We start from the raw sequence: 22,859 nt of genomic DNA, 5'->3' as shown, positions 1-22,859 counted from the left end.
GAAGGCTGGGGAGGACAACTAAAGGGAAGGCAGAGAATGTTCCAAAGGACTGGATACGGTTTGCCTAGGACACAGGCTACATAAGATGGGGGTGGGGTAGTGGTGGGCTCCAGATTCTCATGGGTGGCAATGCTAGGCTATGCCCCCAAGGGTTACAGCATCATGCGATGATTCAGGCTCGGCTGTCACTTCTGCCTCTGGTAGGAAAGTTATCAAGTGAGGTTGCTAACGCGCCTGGTGAGAGGGCGAGCTCATGAGGTGGCAGTGGATGAAATGTCCCTGGCTTGGAGGGAGGGAAGCCACTTTCATTAGCAGTCTCTGGCCAACCTCAGACAGGGCTATAGTTCTGACTGCCTCAGTTTCACTCATGGTGTCTCTAAGACACTGTTCCAAAGCAGAAGAAAAGGGGAATGTCTAAGAAGCTGAAGACACAAGCAGTGGCCATACTTTAGTCCTGGCTTCAAAGGTGGATGGGCTGACAATCCAAGTTAGTCCCCAGCAAGCTGGAAAGGCCAGAACCAGGGAGCTGGGCAGGGACCTCAGGGCTGAGCTCTAAAGGGTTCCTCTTCTGAACACTCAGGGTGGCATCATGGTCTGTCCCACAGCCCTGCTTCTGGTCTCTGAATGGCTCAAGTGATGTCTGTTGTGGCTTCGTGATAAGGAGAACCTGGCCTCTCTGCTAAAAGCATCCTCAAAGATACACCAAGGAAGTGAGCCAAGCAACAGGGCTGCAGACTTCCTGTTCTAATTCCTCATTTTCCCACCTTATTCTGTAGCCAGGCCCCAGATCACTAGCTTTTGCAGTTTTCACCCCTATTAGTAAGACTTTTCCAGGTAGCCCCAAGCCTAGGGCACTGGTGCTCCAGTTCTGAGGGCCAGAGCAAGATGAGAAGCATCTCAGATCTTGACATGAGAGCTCTGTGTATAAAACGCGCACCACCAGTGTTTTGGAGCTCAGGGCCCAGCCTGTGTCCTTGTGCCATCACAGCAGGGGACTCACAGGGAGACGCTGGACTCCATCTGTTCCATTCCTGACCCAGTGGTAAACCCTTGGCTGCCTCTGGTTGATACGGAAGCAGAGTTTGGGGGAGGAAACGAGAGCAGAGGCCCAAATGTCCTGGAATATTTCTTGCATTGAAGTCTTTACACAGTGACTTTTCCATTTTAAATAAAGAAAGAAGGGAGTGGAGGAAAGCTAGCAGAAAAGATTAGGAAAATGAACAAAAGAGTTTTTGAGCAGGAGAGTGTTTTGTTTACTCCCTACACGTTGCATTCATTCGGCAATTGCTACCTTTCTTCCTTGCACAAAAACCTGGTCAGATGAGAGGATAAATTACCTGCCCGCAGCTTCCTAAAGCTTCACTGAGGTAGAAACTCCTCCAGAAGGATCGCGTGGCAGTTTCTCATGCTCCACTTCCTCAGTGACGCTGCAGGAGGCAGATAATTCCAGGAGCCGCATTGAGCTCCCCACTCCACTCAGTATGATAAAAAGCGTTTGCAACACCACAAATCTTCCTCCAAGAAAAATAATAAGACTGATTAAAAACTACAACAAAATACTAGCTTATGTCCCCTGAGAACCAGGACAGGCTCTGACCTTGAGCCCAGAGCTTGAGACCTTGACCTCCCCCAGCCTTGTTAATTACTCTCCCTTGGTGGAGAACGGAAGAGTCACATGGTTGGGCAGAGCAGCCAGAGCCTGAGTTCAGGGGACAAGAGAGACACAGATATGGGCAACCCAGCCCCACTCACTGCTCCAGTGATGATCTGGCCCTGACCCATCCTACATTCTGGGGATCTATCTAGCTCCAGCTAATTCTTTTCCCAACTATTCTAAGTATCACAAATATAAAGTGAAAACATCAAGCCTAATGAGAAGCAGCTGAGAAAGCCAACTTACTACCTGTGACCTCTTGCTTTCCCTGTGTCTGGGTCTGCCTTGGAAGTGCAGCTATTTAATAATGAGGGCATCTTCCTTCGACCTCTCTACTCTCCCTGTTCAGCCACCTGGAAGGTTAAGGGGGTGACACTATGTTTTGAACATAGCCCCCAAACGTTCAAGTGTTGGAAACTTAGGCCTCAAATTCAAATGTCAGTGCTGTTTGGAGGTGGGAATAGTGGGAAGTGCTTATAATAAATGAGGTTGTATGGGGTGAGGCCCCCATGGTGGCATTAGTGGCTTTGTAAGAATAGGAAGAGACAGAGCACAACGTGTCCTGTCTCACCAGGTGACACCCTCCACAGCACTATGATGCAGCGAGGATCAGCCCTCACCCAAGCTGAGGACAGGCTGGCTTCTTGCTGTTGATCATGCATATTTCCAGAACTATGAATCAAATAAGCTTCTGTTCTTTATAAAATATCTGGCCTCAGGTATTTTGTCATAGCAACAAAACATGGACTGAGATGAGCAGGAATTTTCAGGAACAAAATAAATATGGAAGAATGTCATTTTTAAATGTCCAGTCATTTTTGAAAACCAGTTGTGAAGTCCAGTGCATAGATTTGCATGTCTTTGCTGCCCACTGGCTCCATTTCCGAAATCCAACAAACCTTGGCTTCAGTCTGGGGATCTCCTGAGCTTCCCCAAGTCAAAGATTCCTTCTTCCACATTGCACAAAATATTCACTGTAGGTGGGACACACAATTTGACACAAAGCATCTAGGTAAGAAATCAAACTAAAGCAATTCAAGGTCTCACACTTAGCATTTTTATTTTCATTGGCTGAGAAAATCAGAGGATGCAATTCCTCCATTTGTGTGATTAAACCCAGCAGAATTCCTCTTTATTCCATTTCCCGAGTCACTCATCTTCTGTATTGTTACCATCACTTTCTAAAGCACTGAGGGAAGAAGGTTCCAAAGAAGCACGTCTTCCATCAGCTCTCTTGAGTGTTAGTTGTGTCGTACCTGGGCAGATTCAGTCAGCAAGGATATGGGAAGACACAGAGTGGCTTCTCATTACTGAGAGCCACAGGGTATCAGGGCAGCTCAGTAGCTGCCAGAACTTCAACCAAAGACTGATGATGCAAAAATCACCTTTCCTCTGTGTGCCATCAATCTGTAGTGAGAACACAGCATTTGCTTATTTCACATAGACTCTGGGGAACCCAACTACGGAAAATCTCTTCCAGTGCACAGAATCAAGGTACCTCCTTTCACACACTCATCTTGTCCTGGGGCTGCTGTAGTCCAGCACTCGCTCCTTCCTAAGAGAGACACGTGGGACATAGCTGATGCTCCCTCCCTGCTATAAATCCAGAAATTTAAGAGAGCCACAAAGAAATGAGAATTTTGCAGAGAATTTTGCAGTTGTCAGAAGCAATTTATAGGAGACAAACACTCAAATACTGGTCTCCTCCCAAGATCTCTAAAACCTATCTATAAATCAGCAATTGAGTTGCTTGGCAAGCTTTTGCACAAATAAAAATGCTGACCAGGAACCTCAGTCTATGGTAGAAAAAGATTCTTAAGAGACAAATGAATAATCAACATAAGAAAATGATTCACAGGACTATTATTACTGAAACTTACCAGTGCTCCTCAAGTGAGCTGGGGAGGAAGTACACTTTGATCTTCATTGTGGTAGACAGCTACATTTCGTTTGCATTGCTTGACTTTCTCTTGGGAAAAGCACTCCCCACCCCCTCTGACTTCCTAGAGTTGTCTTTCCTGTGACCTTGGCTTCCTTCACAGCAGTGAGCTTGGTCTGTGCCCTTGTTGTCCAAAAGAGGCAGCTTCTGAGATTCTGACTACAACTCTGCCTTCCTGCATTCATACCCTGTGTGGCCTCCACCCGTGGGGTACCAGAGCTGGTCCATGTGGCCAGTGGAACATGGTAGAAATGATGGTATCTCACATCCAGGTCAGCTTATGCAGGACTGGAGCTTCTATTTGGGTTCTCCTGCTCACCTCTTCCTGGGATATGTCACTCTGGAAGAAGTCAGCTGCTTTATGGAGAGCAAATTGAGACAACATGTGAAGAGGTCACACGACAATATGCCCAGCAACCAGAGAGAAACTGAAAGCAGCCATGTGGGTGAGCTTGGAAATCAAACCCAGTTGAGCTTTGGGAAGATGGCAGCCCTGGTCAATATCTTAACTACCACCTTGTGAGACAGCCTGAAGCAGAACCGTTCAACTAAGCTGCACCCAGATTCTTGACCCATAGAAACTGTTAGAGATAATGCATATTTTAAATTGCCAATTGTTGTGGCGTATATCTAGATGTGCCCTCAAAGCCTCATGTGTTCATAGGTGGGACTTTGGGGAGGTGACTGGGTCATGGGTATGCAACACTGGATCGTGGGAGTGATGTTGGGAGGTGAATCCTGGCGTGAAGAGGTGGATCATGGCAGGCATGGCCTGGAGGGGTCTATATCCTTCCTTCTCCCTCAGGGTTGCTCTGCTCCCTACTGCCATGCCATGGACTGTTTCTCCTAGGCCATGCTGCCAGCTGACCATGGACTGAAATAAACCTCTCCTCCTCTAATTTTTTATGTCAGATATTTTGTCCCAACAATGAGAAAGTATATAAGATACCTTGTTTTGCAGTTATTTGCTATGCAGCATTAGAGAACTATATATTAGTCAATTAGAATATGCCAACACCTTCAGTATACTAAACACTGTGATTGGGCCAGAGATTGAAATACAATCCATGCAGGGCCAGTTAGAATCACTTTCAAGACTGATGTGAAGATTTGGTGATAGTCACTCCATTTTCTCTGGCATCACAAGTATGGGTACAAAGTATAGCTCAGATCTGTGGCTTTCATCAGGGATTACACTGCCTCCCCACAAGGCATGTGGAAGTTTTGGGAGCACATCCAGAAGTCACAATGTAAGGCAGTGCTGCTGGCATGTAACCCCCAGAAAAGATGCTAAATGCCCTCCCGTGCACAGGACAGCCTCACATAACACAGAATTCTCCGTTCCAAATTGTCAATAGCACCAAGAAAATTAAGAAAATCTAGCCTACAGACATCTGTAACTTTATTACATGTTCCCAGAGTTTTCATGAGAATCAGGCAAGTCTAGATGACAGCAGAACTACAATATATTAAGAAAGATTGAGACTGGATGCTAGAATTTGCAATCCTGAATCCCACCCTATCGGAAGCTAGAAGTATCTTTACAATTTCCCCATTACATGAGCCAATATATTTTCTCTTATTCTTTAAACAAGTTAAGTTGGTACAATGAACTTAATATTTAGGTCTCACTAGAATTTATATGAATTCATCCCTGAGATCTTTGAGTTACCAATTAGATGATGGTTTTAGAAAGTGGGGCCCAGGAGGATGGGGCTGCATTCCAGGGATTAGTGCCCCAGAGAGAACCCATGTCCCTTCTATTTCATGACTGTGAAAGAGAGGATGGCTGTCTATGAATTCAGAAGTGGGTCTTCAATAGGTAAATACTTGATCTCTTCAACCTCAAAACTGTAAGAAATAAATGTCTGTTATGTACAAACCACCCAGCCTATGCTATTTTGTCACAGCAGCTCTAACAATCTAAGACAATTGAAGTATTGTTTGCAATCCAAAAAACCATGACTATTCATTGTTTATTCAAATAGCATGTATTCAAATAATTGATTTTGATCCTTAGGGTGCATATTAAATATGGAAACATTCCAGAATGACAAGTTAACTGCTAAGTAAATACAAAAGAAAATCAAACATCAGTTCAGTCCAATGGCAGGAGGTGGTCAGGGAATACCTTGTTGAGATAAAGAAAGGAAATTGATGACTTACAAAGCTGTCTAGAAATGCCAGCAAAGAGGGTAAAGGAGCCTTGTTTGATAAACAACAAGCGACTTACTGCTCAGGCCAAAGCTTTTAATATAACCTAGTTTTTGCTATTGAGACTGAGATCACAGTGATTCAAGAATCACTTACAGGCCATTTGGGAAAACACAGAATAATAAGACAAAGAGGCATTGATCCAATAAACTGTCCCTTATAAAGCACTTGAGTCATTTTCTTTCCCCACGTTATGATCTCTAGTATTTCATCTAGAGAAATGTCTCTATTATGAAGGCAACTGTGCTTTTAAAAAGCAATAAAGGAAAGAAGATATTCGTTCCTAACCAGATTCAGGTCAGAGCAAGCAAAATCACTTTCATTTACTCCTGACGTTTTTACATCTCCTGCACCCAGTACACAGGATTACCGGAGAGAATTACATGCTATTAATTGGTGCCATTGTGATAACACTACTTCATAGGACCAGAAGGAAAGCAGGTGCTCCTGCATGTTCAGAAGATTCTCCACCTTTAGTGAGCTTTCAGACTGGGACTTGGGCACACAGGGAGGAAGGACCCTTATATGTTCCCCAACTAGCTCCCTTAACCACAAAATTCCCAAACCGCCAATCAAGCACATCACACCATCAATTGGAGATCCATGGAAGGTAAGGTATCATTCCAGACATCATAGGAAAAGAAAGAAGGAGTGACAGTCCTTGTTCTCAAGGAATTTACAAACAAATCAGAAAGACAGTCACTAACAAGAATTAGTTTCTGCCTAGACCTGAGCAACAAAGGGGTCTGGAAGCAAACAAACCAATTGGAGTTCGTTCCAAGAAAATTCCTTTTAGAAAAGAGGGACTGAGAGGTTGAATTCTCCCACGTGTGCACTTCTTGGGTGAATCAATGACCTCCCTCCCCCAGCTTCCGTACTTAGGAGGAACATGAGCACATCCTGCAGAAGATGATGTTAAGGATTCAGTGGAATTCAGTACCACGTCTGCAGTGAAGAATGCCCATCACATTGGAAAGTAGAGAGCAAGAGCTGGGGGTCAGGAGGGGTAAGCTTGGTTCCAGGGTGGAACGAAGAGAGGCAGAAAGGCTGCCTGTAAAGACAGGGCTCCTTGCACCCAGCAAAGCAGAGCTGTAGCTGGGAAGCCCAGGCAGAGCTGCAGAGCATGAGGTTTCCCTGAGTTTCCCTGAGTGAGGAGAGATGCAAAAGAGGGACCACACTCCTTGCAACCTGCATGGGGCTGATGGCGTGCACAACTTCAAACTAACCACTGCGATATATTGATGTTCAAATCTTGTTTACACACGGTAAGTCTGCAGTAGGCCAAATATACAAATATAGTTTTAAAATAGATAATCTACGCTCTGTGTCTGTGGGTCAGAAGTCACACCTGCCATGTGGTCACACTCAAAGTTCACGAGAGAATGCATGTGTCACCTTCATCAGGCAGCGTCTCAACTGTGATATTTTTTAAACTCATGACATTAGATAATCCCCTAAAGATTAATTAAAAGCTTTACGTTCTAACCTCTGGTGTATTGTGCTAAATATATTTGTAGGTTTGGATGTCAACAGCAACCGGTATTTTTGAATAGCTTATGCAACATCCAGAGTTGAGTAAACGGAGAGAGAGAGAGAGAGAGAGAGAGAGAGAGAGTCACACATGCCATACAGAACAGCTTAAAAACTGTCTCATCTTTAGTACTCATTAAAATAATCTAAATCTGCACCAGAAATATTCCATTAAAAGACTGCAGGTAAATAAATGTATTCGACTAATGCAAATTTTTAAGTGAAACAGAATTATTTGTTTATTAGAATATAACCAACACATTGCTTGGACCAAAGGTAATTGATAAAAATGGTTATACCTTAAGGCTTTTAATAAAGTGTCTTGTTCATTCTCCCTCCATCTCTCTGTTCTGTCTCTGTCTCTGTCTGTCTGTCTGTCTGTCTCTCTCTCTCTCTCTCTCTCTCTCTCTCTCTCTCTCTCACACACACACACACACACACACACACACACACACACAGTTACCAGATGGGAGACTGAGCAGATCCACTGATGACACTTAAGTCAGGGGTTGTAGCTCAGTAGTAGAGCACTCTAGTAGTGTGTACAAAGCCCAGGACTCAATCCCCAGCATAGCAAATTAATTAAAATCACAGTGTTGGCCAAGAGTTTCAGTCTTTTGAACATGAATTCTGGCTTTTGCTCAGATTGTAGGTCTGATGAAGATGATGATAACAATTATTTTTCAAGGGCTTAAAAGGAAAACCAGAAATTTTCAGAAAGATGCGCTTTAAATGACTTTCCCTTTGAGAGAAAGCCCAATTCAAATTTGTTCTAAAACTAACACCCAATTTTTCAGAAAGAGGTTTATGCTAATTATAGTCAATTCCCTTGGTTTATCAATAATGAGTTACCATTAAAAACAAATTTCATTAAGTCCTACTCCAAAGTTCAGAACTCTCTGCTTGCATTAATTATTTAATGATTGTGCCGTGTATTAGGGACCCACTTGGAAATGCCAAAAGGAACATAAGAGTCATCAAGCATTTGTTTATTTGGCTTCCATAGTGAGTAGACACAAAAGGGAAGGGAAGTCAGCTTTAATGTTGCTACAGTTTGAAGCTTGAGTGTCCCCCAAAGGCCCATGTGTTAAAAGCTGGTCCCTGGTTTGACCCTATTGGGAGTGCTAGAAACTTTCAGCACTGGGGCCTTGTGGGTCGTTTTAGGTCACTGAAAGGGACCGTGTGATGCTGCTCTCCTTTCACTTCCCAGCACCATGAGGCAAGCAGTTTCCTCCACCACATACCCCCACCACAATGTGCTGCCTTGCCACAGGCCCAAAAGCAATGGGACCACCAACCAAGAGTGGACTGCAGACAGCTAAACTGTGAGTCAAAACAAACCTTTCCTCTTTTAAATTAGTCATATCAGGTAATTTATTACAGCAATGGAAAGCTGATCAATACAGTAGTATCACTGGGGAAATGAGAGTTTTGTAGGTAACATTTGCACCGTTATCTATTGAACACCACCATCCCTGACTGGTGTCCACTTTGGGTCCTGCATTCTGCTCCATCAAACCCCATCTGTAATCACATCCCGAAGCCAAGTCATCCTTGATTGCAGGTGAGGCTTCATGCACTCAGCCTACCCTCAGACCCAGGCAGAAACTATAGCAGGCTGAATGCATGCTCAGAAAGCATGCTTGCTTTCAGGTTGTGTGACAGTTAATTTTGTGTGTCTGCTTGGATGCCAAACTAGCTGGGTGTACCTGTGTGGGCATATCCAGAGGATATCAGCATTTGAATCAGTAGATTTAGTTAAAAAGTTCATCTTCCCCAATGTGAATCAGCATCATTCGGACCTTTGAGGGCCTGCAGAGAATAAGCACCTAGAGAAAGGACAATTTCACTCTGCTTATGAGCTGGGACATCTGTCTTCTGTTGCCCTTGAATACTGATTGGTGTTGCTGTTACTCAGGCCTTTAGATACAGCCTGAGTTTCATACCAACCCAAGGTCTCCAGCTTCCCATTTCTAAGCTCTTTGCACTTACAAAAGGACTTATAACCCTGATTCGCTTGGCTCTCAAGCCTTCAGACTGGGAGTGAGTTATACCCCTGGATTTTCTGGTTCCAGTTTGCCGATGTCATGTTATACAACTTCTCACCCTTCACTGTCATGAGCCAATACTCATAAAACATAGATACATAGATAGATAGATAGATAGATAGATAGATAGATAGATAGATAGAGAAAAATAGATGATACATACATACATATATACATAGATATAAAGAGATAGATAGACAGGCATAAATATCCTATTGCTTCTGTTTCTCAGGAGACTTCTGACTAGTACAGTTATGTATTCGTGTGAAGCTAAACCCAGATTAGCCATTTCTGTGTCCATGAATGAATCCAGAGCTCTACAAAAATGGAAAGTGGGAAACTGATACCCTGAAAAGGTGGAGAGAAAAAGGAGAAGAGAGAAAAACATAGGAAGATCCAACTAAATGTAAGTGGCGAGAAAGCCACAAATAACCAAAATCGAGTGTTGTTTCTCAAGACTGACAGTCTTAGAATTTTAATACTGACTAGAAGCTTAAAGTTTATTGTATTAGGCAAAGTAACTGTGAGCTACTAAAACAAACCCCAAAATGTCAGTGTCTTTAAGAAACTAAAACCTGAAACTGCAAGGAGCTTTGGGAAGGCGAGTCTAGTTGATATCCAGGAAGAAGAGAAAACAGGCTGGTGAGTAAACATCCAGGCGACACCACAGCTCCCTAGAACAACATTTCATACTTCTCTTAACATCTGACTAGGACAGCTACCTATTCTAGAACGCCTCCAATGACAGCACCTCATCAAAACAATGAAAAAAAACTGTGATGCACACTCAGGTCTCAATCACATGAGCAAGTGGAAGTCTGAGAATTGCCAGATCCTCACCCTGTGTCCAAAAAAAGCACACAATGAATGGGGCTTAATGACGCCAGCATTGTTGGAAATGCAGGCTCCATACCATCACACAACTGGGAATGTTTAGCTCAGTGAGTTTCTAGAAAGATTAGCACAGCCGAAATTGAACAGTGATAAAGCCCTGAGCACTGCTGAGTACCAAAGGCTGTGATAATGCAGGTCATTGTTTAGAAAGCACTGCACAATCAGTGCTTCTCTACTCATTCACTTTACAGGGGTGTTGGCATGCTTTGCAATCTGTAACACACAGGTAAGAAATTATATTGTTCATTTGTATCAAGTGTATGTTAACTAAAATTATACAGGAGGTTTATTAATGGATGCTCTATTCCTTTGCAAGAAACACATACACACGTACTGTGTCCTACCCATTACCTCTTCCATCAACCTGTCTCCTCCTGTATGTGATTCAGCTTCCATACATTCGTCCTGTGCACACAAGGGCTAGTTCCTCACCCAGGTTACTGCAGTCACCTGTGGTCTCCAGGGACACCTGGCCGGCCCCTTGTGAAGTGCCAGGGTGTAACACAGGGTGCAGCCACTCCTGATGATAGCTATAGGGTGTCGGATCCGAAACTGTGAAGGCAAATATGGAGAGATTTTTAACTATCGATAATTCATTGTGTATAACAGGAAATGAAAACAGAGTCAAGGGCCTCAGGGTGAAGAAACAAAAACCTACTCTTCTAAGATTTTTTTCCCCCCTGTTTTTACTTCAGGGAAGGCTCTCAACCTCTCCCGCAAAAGTTCCAGCTCTGGGAGCCTCCATGGGTTGTGGACTTTGTGGAAGATGGGCTGGGCACATTGCTTGCTGGTACTGTGCCTCCCAGAAGCAGCCGGGAAGCATGAAGACATCTCTGAGAACAGATGCAGGGACAGATTCAAGGCTGGCTGCCATCTGCAAAATCAGCCCCTGCCATCTCCCGCAGTTCTTAAACCCAGTGCCATTTTGCATAAAGGTTAACGGTCACAGTAATGTCATAGAAGTAACATGCACACATCCACTGCTAGTGTGTGACTGATGGATTTTCTTCCCTCCTTAAGAAAATAAAATTGATTCCGGCATTTATTTCTCTGGCTTGCAATGTGGTACACTCCATGGAACCGGAAGTAGCTTTAGCAGGCTGTTTGAGGCTAATGGCTATTTGGCCTTGTCAATTTCAGTGTTCAAAGATTAATAATAGGACTATATAGGCATGCTTTTTGTTTTTCTCAGGCCCACAGAATTTGTAAAATGGGAAGTGAACAGGAAACAGATTTTTCCCCCAATCATCTCAGACCTTTTTAAGGTGATTCCAAGTAAATTAATGACCAAGGAGAGATAGAAATCAAACGTAGCCAGTTTATAAAAGGTGAAAAACAATCTCAGAGAACACACTCTTAAAGCCTCATGGCACACTGCACAAGGAAGCAAGGAGCAGGTAACCAAGCACCCATCACAGATGAGTTCTAACAAATGTCGTCTGGTCACCATGAGAATTTGCGGTCTCTGATCCAAGGCTGAAAAGCTTGTCAACTAATTTTTTTGTGACTGACTCCTAGACTTGTTCTGGCTTGGATAGATGCTTCAAAGTAAAAAAAAAAAAAAAAAAAAAAAAAAAAGGACTTGCTATTATACAAAAACGTAAAAAGGAGGCATGAAACCTTAGAAAGGAATCTCTTTGATTTTTTTTTACAGATAGAGAAACTAAGGCAGAGAAGGCCCCTAGTTTCCTCTGGACGTAGTAAATGGCAGTGCCAGGTGAGACCTCAAGGGTTCTGCCCCCTCAGCCATGGCATCCTCATGTTAAGACTCAAAGCTTTACCCCTCTGTAAGGGCCTCCATCAACAGGAAACAGGTGAGACTAATTGCTATTTTGGTAAATTCTGTAATAACTGTTTGAACTCTGCTAGAAGATAATCTTGCTGTTGTTTTGATGTCTAAAATGTCAAAACATGTATAGCACCATGAAGTTAAAATTAGATCTCAAGTGTATTGGAGAAAATTGTCAATTTTTTTAAACAGGATTTTAAAAAAAGATACCCTTTACAATAGCATCCAAAAATGATTTATAAATCAATCTAACAAAAGAAGCAAAAGATCTACACATTGAAAACTACAGTACTTTGAAAGAAGGAGATTGAAGAAGATCTCAGAAAATGGAAAGCAATCCTTTGCTCAAGGATAGGAAGAACCAGGGTAGTAAAAATGATCATTCTCCCAAAACTGCTACACAGATTTAAATCAATGCCAAGGAAAATATGATTAGCATACCTGATAGATCTAGAGAAAACACTCCTAAAATTCATTTGGAACCAGAAAAGATCTCGAATATCAAAAGCAATTCTGGGCAACAAAGACAAGCCAGAGGGTATCACAATTCCTTACCTGAAATTATAAATTATACTACAAAGCTACGGTGATAATATCAACACGATATTGGCCAAAAAGCAAAAAAGCAAAACAAAAAACAGACCTGAGCATCAGTGGAACAGAATAAAAGATGTAAATGCAACTATAAAAACACTGAACTACCTTACTCCAACAAAGGCACCAAATGTGTTCACAGAAAGAAAATGTCTTTAATAAACGGTGCTGGGAAAACTGGCTTTCCACGTGGCTATTATCACCATGCACTAAAAACTAGACCCATGCCTATCATCATGCACTAAAGTCAAAATTGATCACAGATCTAAATACTAAAACAGAAACATTAAATATGCTGGAAGAGAAAATAGGTAGAAATCTTGAAGACATAGGTAGACTTCATGAACAAAACCCAGACTACACAGGAAGTACAACAAAGAATCAACAAATATGATCTCACATTATTAAAAAGCTTTTGCACAGTGAAAGAAATCACTAACAAAGTGAAAAGACAACCCACAGAGTGGGAAAAAATTATACCCAGTTGTCCCTCGGATAAAGGATTTACATCTAGATTTGAAAAGGGAGCCCTCAAAATTCAAAGACCCAATCAAAAAAATAGGTGTCTGAGATCAATACACACTTCACAGATGTAGAAATACAAATGGCAAATAAATATATGAAAAAATGTTCAACATCATTGGTCATTTGAGAGATGCAAATTAAAACAACACTGAGATTTCATCTCACGCCAGAAAGAATGGCTATCATTAAGAAAATAACAAATAAAAAATGTTGATAGGGCTGTGGTAAAAAAAAAAAAAAAAAGGAGCCCTTCTCCACAGTTACGGGGACTGTAGACTGGTACAATCACTATGGAAATCAAAGTGGATATTTCTTTAAAAACTAGACTTAGAGATCCCATTTGACCCCTGGGTATTTTTCCAGGAGAAATAAAAACATCATATTATAGTGATATATGTGCACCCATATGTATAGCAGCACAATTTGTAATAGCTAAATCTTGAAAATAACCCAAAGGCCCATCAGCTGAGGAATGGATAAAAAAGATGTGGTCTTTTTATATAATGGAGTACTACTCAGTCATAAAAAAGAATAAACTTGAGACTCACAAGTAAATGGATGCAATATGGGACCATACTCATGAGTGAAAGACACCAGACTTGCAAGTGTAAACATCGTATTGTCTCCCTAGCGTAAGGAAAGAATAAATAAGATTCACAACATACAATAGATAATAGAAAGAAACTGTTCAAAAGGAAGGAGAACCTGGGATGGGGGAAGAGAGAAAAGAAGGAAGGAAAAATGAAAAAATACATATAAATGCAGGACAATTGAGATAGTTATGCAGCTGGTTCCTCTTGGTTCATGGAGGGGAAGAGATGGAACAACTTTACATAAAATAATAACTCAGATAAGAATAACTCGAGACCAGAATAACTTCAAGATAATTTTCAGGATAAGAATAACTCAACTCCTCTGCCCTAAAGGAACCATGAATTCTGGGAAGCATTTATTCCTGGGAAGAAAGGATACAGGAAAGGGAAATAGGGAGAGAGCAAGGAAAACAAAGAGGGAGGATGAGAGGAGGAAATGGAATCCCCTTAAACTAAAAACCCCCAGGATGCCTTCCCAAGGTGCTCGCTCAGCTATTTTGCCTCCTAGGTGCGATTTACGTACACAGAAAATGCAGCACAAGAACTCTCTAAAGTAAATCAGTCCGTCTCTTGGTACTGAGAGACCAACAAGTCTAGACAAGGAATTCTGTTTCAGTAGAAAGCGCGGCGTCCTCGCTGTCACTAAAGCCATATTCAGGGCAGAGATGCTGATACCAGGATGACGGCAGGTAACGTCCAGTGAGTGGGCTGGGATCCCAAAGGGGTGTGGACGCAGGACCACGTCTTCTAAAACCAGGCACAGACCAATGCAGACTTTTACTCCTTTTGAACATCGAAAAGGATATTCTCTTGTCTGAGAAAGAAAATAGAACGACTAAACTCCCCATTAAGTGCAGAGACTCAGACATGGGGTTGTCCCAACTTTAAGGTGCGCATTAGCTTCCAGGCTCTGAGCTTTCCTGTACCCACTGTGGAATGGAGTGGGATGCACCTCAGGTTTGGGACCAAAAAACCCTGAGCTGTTGTGTTAAAGAAACCTAGGAAGCCTGTGGATGAGTTCTCACTGGGGTGACAGAAAAGAAAACCCTAACATTCTACTGGAAATGTTTCCCCCAAGCGTAAGGGAACAGTTATCTGTGGATGCTGCTTCTGTGCTTCCTAGAAATTAGTATTCAGGTAGAGCAGGATGCAAGGTTAGGCCTCCATCACCAGTGATGGAAACCCATGAGGCTCGCTGCAGCTCTGAGAATTCATCACCAGAGCCCTCTGAGATACTTGCTTATTATCACTCATGGAGGTAACCTGGGCCCTCCATTTGGATCATAAAGCAAAAATATTAATGAGAGGAATTTCCATTTTCCTTGTGTTCAGGGCAGTTTTCCTGGAAAACTGTCATCATTGGGGCAAGAACAGATGATCTCTCTGAGAGAAGTCATGGCTGTTGACAAGTGTCTACCTTCCTCTTAGACAGACACATCTAGAAAAAGAATCTGGACAAACTGTTACCAAAGGATGAGTCTTACACACCGCGCCAGTAAAGAAGCGTGCTGTCTTCCCGTCACCAGTGCAGAGGATGTTCCCTATACCTGGGAGTCCCACCTATCTCTGTCGCTATGGAGATTGGCAGCAGGGTCAAGATGTGCGTTGACTTTTACTTTCACCCTAGAATTTGAAATAAGAAACAGTTGCCTGCTCTGGGCCTCAATTATCACACAGCTCTTTGAGCTGTCAGAGGACCCGGCTTGCTCCCGATTCCATGTCTCTCTGCCCATCTTCCTCCGGTTCACTGATTTCCAGCAGCAAAATTTCTTTGATCAAGATCATTTGGAGGACAGCAGTCTGTGTAATTGGCCTCCATCTCTAGCAGCTTTCCGGCTTTCAACCTAAACTCTCATTTGCATCTAAACTTGAGCTCCTGAGTGTAATCCGTCCTGATCTACATATAGTGTATAATATGCACTGCAAGTGTAACGAAATGAGAAAAAGAGGGAAACGCACGTTCTGCAAAACTCCACAGTCCAAACCACATTACTTCCGTAGATATTCATTCGATATGGAGTAACTATTGGAGAGCTAAGCTCCATAGGTGTGTAATACATAGCATAGCAGGATTGCATGTGCTGTGCCTTCACTGGCAAAACAAAGACAAAGGACAAAAGAGACACAGACTGCTTGAAAGACATCTGGGCGATGCCAGCAAGTATAAGAAACAACTCAAATCACCTGCATTCTATTGTCTGTGGATAACCACTGTTAACACATCCCTCTACGTCATTCATCTTTTCCATCTTTCTCCCAGAGTTGAAATTATAGTATGTATACACATTTATTTCCAGATTATTTTTCTTGTAATATTATAAGAATGATATTCCCAGTATTACAAGTGAAACTCCACAGACAAGATTTTTTTCCCTAAATAGTTGTTTTGTCATCGTCTTCCTGTGTTAGAAGCGTTCATCACGTTTTAAAAGTTTCACAGTTTTCATTCCATTCTGATTAATTAGAGATCATAAAGCAATGTTCTGGTATTGCTGGGCTTTGCACAAGTTTGTTTGCAATTCTTGAGCATAAGACAGGAGTTAAGGGACCACACACTCACACACACACATACACACTCACACACACACTCACACACACACACACACACACACACACACACACACACACACACTCTGAGGTTTAGAGGGCAAAATGTAACATTGCCAGGAAGCATCTTCCCTTCAGGTTGGCCAAAGACAGGGCTAGAGGTTCCAGTTGCCAAATGCAGACTAAGAGAAAGCAGAGGGATTATTGAACAAATCAAATTAACTGCTGATCTAAGGAACAGATTGTACTTCAATTATGTACAATCAAGGCAAGGAATCTCTTGCTAGAAGGAGCACGTAAGCAGTTAGTCTTTCCTGTAGTTAAGCAAATGCTGGGAAATGAAAGAACTTCTGGAAGGAACTCAGGATAAGAAAGCAGAGGTGCCCTCCTTAAACCCGGGCAAGGGGAATTCCAGGGTTAGATGAGCAATAACTAAAAGTGCTTTAAAAAACAGTACAAGTGGGTATCAACTTTAACTAGACCCTTATGAATCTTTAGGCTGATCAATCGAATCAAGTTAGAAGAGGTTACGGTTTGATTTGTGCTCCCTGAAAATTCATAGGTTGAAGTCCTAACTGCCCAGGCCCCAGAATGGACCTGACTTGGAAATAGGGTTGTTATAATTAGTTTAAGATAAGGTCATAATAAGTAGGGTGGTCCCTGGACCCACAGGACTGGTATCCTGATGGAAAGGCAAAACTTTGGCCTAAAGTGTGAACAGGGAAATAGAGGCAGAGACACTGGAACAATGCCACGTGCAGACTGAGCTGCACCACCACCACCAAGGAACCACCAGAAGCCGAGAGAGAGGCCTGGAGAGGATGTTCCCCAGTAGCATGGAGAGAGAGTACCCCAACTCCCATCTTGATCTCATACTTCAAGTCTCTAACAGTAAGAACAAATAAATCTTTGTTGTGTCATTCCCTTCTTTGTGGTAATTTCTTATAGCAATCCCAAGAAGCCAACACAGAAGGGATTCTAGAAGCTATCTCATCCATCTTCCCATGTAATGAAGATCTTCTAAGGAATGGCTAGAGAGTCACTTTGGCCAAGGCTCTAGTCTGTTTTGTGTAGCTACAACAGAATACCTGAAACTGGGTAACTTCTAAAACAAAGAGGTTTATTTAGCTCATAGCTCTAAATGCTGTGAAGTCCTAGATAGATCTGCAGAGGGCCTCCTGCTTTGTCACACAGGTGGCAGGGTGAACCAGAATGTAAACAGGTGCATGCAGAAGGTGGGAGACAAGACAGCTGACCTGATTCATAACAATTCACCTTCATACCAATGAATCCATTTCTGAGAGAACTAATCCAGTCTCATGAAAAAGGCCTTCATCTTTCTTTAATGCCCCATCCCCAGCATTGTTACAGTGGCAGCCAAATTTCACCATGAGTTGTAGTGGAGACAAATAGCATCCAAACCAAAGCAGCAGCCTAACAGGACCTTTCCAGGGCTGGGAGTTCATCATTCTGAGGGCAATGCCCTCCATCACAAAAGGGCTTCAACTCTTTCATTGTATGGAGTGTTATGCTGATGTTAATTGAGCTTCGCCATTTTTTATTTTCCCTGTTAAGTATATTTTACTTTTGATAAAGGATATTGCGTACCAAAGTCTGTGCTCCCTTGTTCATCCAGAGGCAGCAGAAGCCAGAATCTGCTGAGTTCTGGCCTTGCTAATACAAACTCTGAAGTGGGAGCCCTCTGCAACTCACCAGACCTGCTGCCCCACACAGTGCCCACCCGAACAAATCCGTGCTAACAGGCCAGCTGGCTGAGTCAGAAGCAGAACAATGCATGAGCCGGAGCACAGCATCTTCCATCCTGTTACAAAAGGGCAAAGAAGGAATTTGAGCTGTGAGTCACAGGGTAAGGCTGGGAATGCAAAGATCCCAGTGGAGTTGTCAAGGGGATCTGAGAGACAGCTTGGTTATGTTCAATTTTTTCCCCCTGGCCATATTTCAGGAGGGATTGAGAGCTAGACAGTGCCATCTCCTCGGCAGTCTGAGTCAGTGTTTGTTGTGTATACATTGACTGTGTCCTCAGGGAGGAATAACTACAGTGACAGCGCTGATTAAGTCAAAGGAGCCAGCAGCCAGGAGCTGTGTGGGGCAGATGACTCATTATCAGAGCTCAGTGCTTTAGGAAGAGGGGGCAAACAGACTTCATTTCCAGGATGCTTGGTGCTGGAATTGGGTGAGGAATTCCATGACCTGCCTCCAACAGCCATGCTGGGCTGGGGAGCAGATTCCGGCTTTTCAACTACCAGTGCCATTGAGATTATACCTGGCCCCCTGCTGCCGGATGCAACTAGAGTTTTTGTTTCGCACATTCACATCCAGTGAAAGACAACAAATGCTTACTGAATGGTGTGGACCTTGTGTCCCCAGGCTGGGGACTGCAAGCGCTACAGAAACAAGGCTTCTGTACTGAAGGAGGTCGGGGAGATGACTCTCTCTTGACTCGCCAGCAGCAATGACAGCTCTGTTCATATAGGAACTGAAGGACCCAAATTCATGATCTCACATTGTGTGTGTTTACTGATGAGCACTAGACAGGATTCTAAGGGGATTCATGAAACCTGAAAAACTGATTTAGAAATTCACTGGAAAAGTTCCGGATCAAATCCAGATGAGATGATTTTGAAAAAGATGACCCCGGAGAAGGGCCTTTCACTGTAATCTATCAGATGAATGCCAATAAAGCTACTGTGATTAGAATGCTATGGAATCATCACAAAAATGAACAACTAGAACAAACATGCAAGAAAGCCAGAATGAACTCAGACTGATGTCACGATTTCATGGGTGACAGAGATGACAATACAAATCAATGAGTGATTTTTAAAAGTTAATTTCTTACTTCAAAGCAATGAGTAGTCATTTGCTATCCACCATATATTGTAGTTGTCTCTTATTTCCTGACCCAAGATGGGGCTGCAGATTTCTGTCCCCTCTAAAGTAAGACATGGTCACATGACTTACTTGGATCACTGAAACTGATCAGAAGAAATGTGTGTCACCCTCAAAGAGAAGCCAAGCACCAGTGTGTGATTCACCACATTCTTTCTTCCATAGAGGCCATGATGGTAAATTTTTTGTCACCTTGTGTGAACTGAGAGACCCTCAGGAAATTAGTGAAGCACAGTTATGAGTGTATCTATGTGGGTGTTTCCACAGATGATTTGCTTGTGGGACAGACAGTTGAGGAGGGAGACCTGCCCTGAATGTGGGTGGCCACGTCCTGCAGGCTTAGGCAGAGGTCGAACAGAAGGAGGAAAAAGCTCGTCAACTGAGGCTCTGGTTTTCACTGCTTGCTGGCCACCAAGAGGTGAGCAGTGTTCTTCTACCGTGCCCTTCTGCCATGACATCCTCCCTCACCCCAGGCCTAGAAACAATGGAGTCAAATGACCATGGACTGAAACAACCAAAACCGTGAGCCAAACGAATCTCCACTACTTTGTTTTTTTCAGGTATTTTATAGCAGCAATGGGAAGCTACACAGAGCTGTATCAGTCTAAGCAAGGCATCATCTGCCTGTGACCCTGAGAGACGGTGATGGGCAGAGACCCCTGCAAAACCACGGTGACATGCAGACATAAATGTTGTGCTAAAACTCTGAGATTTGGGATAGTTTGTTTATTCAGTATACTCTTGCCTCTCCTTATCCAAAATATACCCCCAAATAAACTCCAGGTGATTAAATATCTCCATGCAGAAATGTCTAGAGTTCTACAAAAGGATATAGGCAAAAATCTTTATGACCTCAGAATTTAGAAGGATTTCTTTTTAAAAAGCTGTTTAGGATTATAAACCATAAAGAAAAAGACCAATGTATATGACCACATCAAATTTAAACTCTTCTGTTCACCATTAAATAGCACAAATTGAAACAGCAAGCCTCAAACAAGAAAAAATACTTGAAGTGTGTGTCACTCACGAGACTTGTGTACAACATTATAAAAATACCCTGAAGATCAATAAGGAAAAGATAAGCCAAAAGAAAACTGAGCAAAATATATGAAATGATAATAAACATATGAAAAAAACTGCTGAAATTGTCTAATAAATGGGGAATGCAAATCCAAGCCATTAAACCATTTCATACTGATCAGTAAAACCTAAAAATTTGGGTTGGTAGAGATGTAAAGAAACAGACTTCTAACAGTGACAGATGTAAAAGACAAGCAGGGGCTGGGGGTTTAGCTCAGCAGCATAAGCGCCTGCCTTGAAAGCAGGCAGTCGTGAGTTCGATCCCCGTGTACCGATTAAAAGGAAAAAGACAAAAAAAAAAAAAAAAAGATAAGTAAAACCTCACTGAAGAGCGATTGGGCTAAATGGAATTGAGGCCATGTAAACCTCTCAGCCCAGTCATGAGTCTCCCTCTAGTCTTCCTCTCAACCTTTTCCTATAGGAATTGTTGCAGTTGGCTGGGGATTTAGCTTAGTGGCATAAGCGCCTGCCTTGCAAGTGCGCGGTCGTGAGTTCGATCCCCAGTACCAAAAACAAAACAAAACAAAACAAAAACAACAACAAAAAAAAAACGTAAGGAATTGTTGCAGTTGCACGAGGAGGCGTGTAATCAGGAGCATTCTTTTTGTTGTTAATGGTAAACCATCAGAAACTATTCAAATGTCCATTAAGCAGCAGAGTAGATCATTTGCAAGATGTGAAATGAAATGCTACGCTGTCCCTCATGTCAACATGAATAAATCTCATAAACACACCATGAAACAACAAAACCAATCACACCGCAGAAGGTTGTGTGGAATATGGAGCATTTACACAGCGCTAGAAACCTTGTAGAGTTTCATCGGCGCATGTGTATTGTAGAGAATGAAAATACGCAAGGGATGATAAATGCCTTTTCTCCAGCGAGTAAAGATAACAGGGTCAGAAAGATGTACACAGTGAATGATTAAGAAAAACTAATAAAGCACAGCTCTAGATGGGATTCAGATTGGATTCAGATTGGAGATAGCTGAGTGGTAGCCTCACAGGTGTTCATTATGTTGTTCCATTAAGGCAATACTTTTTTATTTATGACTTCCTAAGGCACAAGGCAAGATGACCACAAAATCGGTGTTTAATTTACACCACAGTACTTTGTTTATGCAATTTATAATTAACAAGTTCTAACTGAAACAATCCTGTCCCTTCTTTCCTGAACCCGGTCTCTTCATGCACTGGGTGTCGCACCTGGCTTCACACTGGAATCGGTGAGTTCTCTACATCCTAACCCTAGCGTCTCTGGTTAAATTGGTCAGAACTGTGGCTTGATGAGGAGCCTAGGAGAACTTGGGGAAAGAACTCAGGTGTTAGAATCTGCCAGCTATGGGAAGAATCTCAGGTCTGCTGCTAATTTGTAACACTGGCCAACTGCACCATCAATTTTTCCATCTGGGTAATGAGATAAAAACCTCTATTTTGATGAATTTCCAGAAGAATTACGAAAGACTGATGTATCGTAACTAACCAGTATGTTCTCTGCGTTAGAACAGTAATAAATGATTTTTCTCCTTAGGATGGGTGGACAAAATTGTGTGTTTTCTTCAAGTAAAAATTACTCTTCTGTATGATTTTACAAGACATGAGCACCAGGCAGATTGCTCAGGTCGTAGGCATTAAAGGATGGATGGTCCGGGAGGTCCTGCGGTCAACCTACTCTGGGAGTGAGCTATCTCAGCACATCACCCACCACCATCCCATCTTCCTGTTTTCTTCTTCTCTAACCCACTGACTATACTCAGACAGACCAGAGTCCTTCTGCACTCTTAGCCCCACCAACTTACATACCTGCTGGCAATTATGAGAAATTGCAATTACATGTTAACACCCAAAACATAGCTCTACAGCCAATGACTTGGTCTGTTGGGTCCTTAATATTTCTCTTTAACTGATACCATTAGCTCAATGTGTCAGATATTACAGTGGGAGTGATGAATGGAAAATGCTTCTTCCCTTTCTTAGTTTAGTGTGTTACAATAGAAGATGCCATATAACAAAGTCTTTTAAACTATTTTTCCAATGAATTATGACCTCTCTTAACCTTAGATGATCAAGCTGTATTTCTTAAGGTCTACTGTCAATTTTGCATATCATGTACATTATTACCAGAATAATATTTAATAATAAATATTCTTCATTTTCAAAATTACTCACAAAAAAGAAAGAAAAATCCAGGCATGATGCTGCACACCTGTAATCCTAGCCCTCAGGGCTGAGGCAGAAGGATTGCTGCAAGTTCAAGGCCAGCCTGGGCTGCAAAGTGAGCTTGAGGCCAGCCTGAACTGCACAGTGAGATCTTGTCTCAAAAAGATAAACAAACAAACAAAACTACCTACTAATTTTGCAAGCCTTCCTTTTCTGTATGTGGGAGTAGGGGAAACGAGGCATCTAGATACCCAAGAGATAGAGAACTAGAAGCACAAATCCCGTCAGGTGGGTTTGCTCCCTCTACTCCATTCTGTGCCTCACGCAAATGGTAAGTGTGAGCTCACCTCATGCTAGATGCAACAGTAAAGCAACAGGTAAG

This window comes from Cavia porcellus, unplaced genomic scaffold, assembly GCF_034190915.1.
Source record: "Cavia porcellus strain 051 isolate PalLab524CR breed Dunkin Hartley unplaced genomic scaffold, mCavPor4.1 scaffold_13, whole genome shotgun sequence".
Classification (NCBI taxonomy): Eukaryota; Metazoa; Chordata; class Mammalia; order Rodentia; family Caviidae; genus Cavia; species Cavia porcellus.
Note: the sequence above shows the minus strand (reverse complement) of the source record.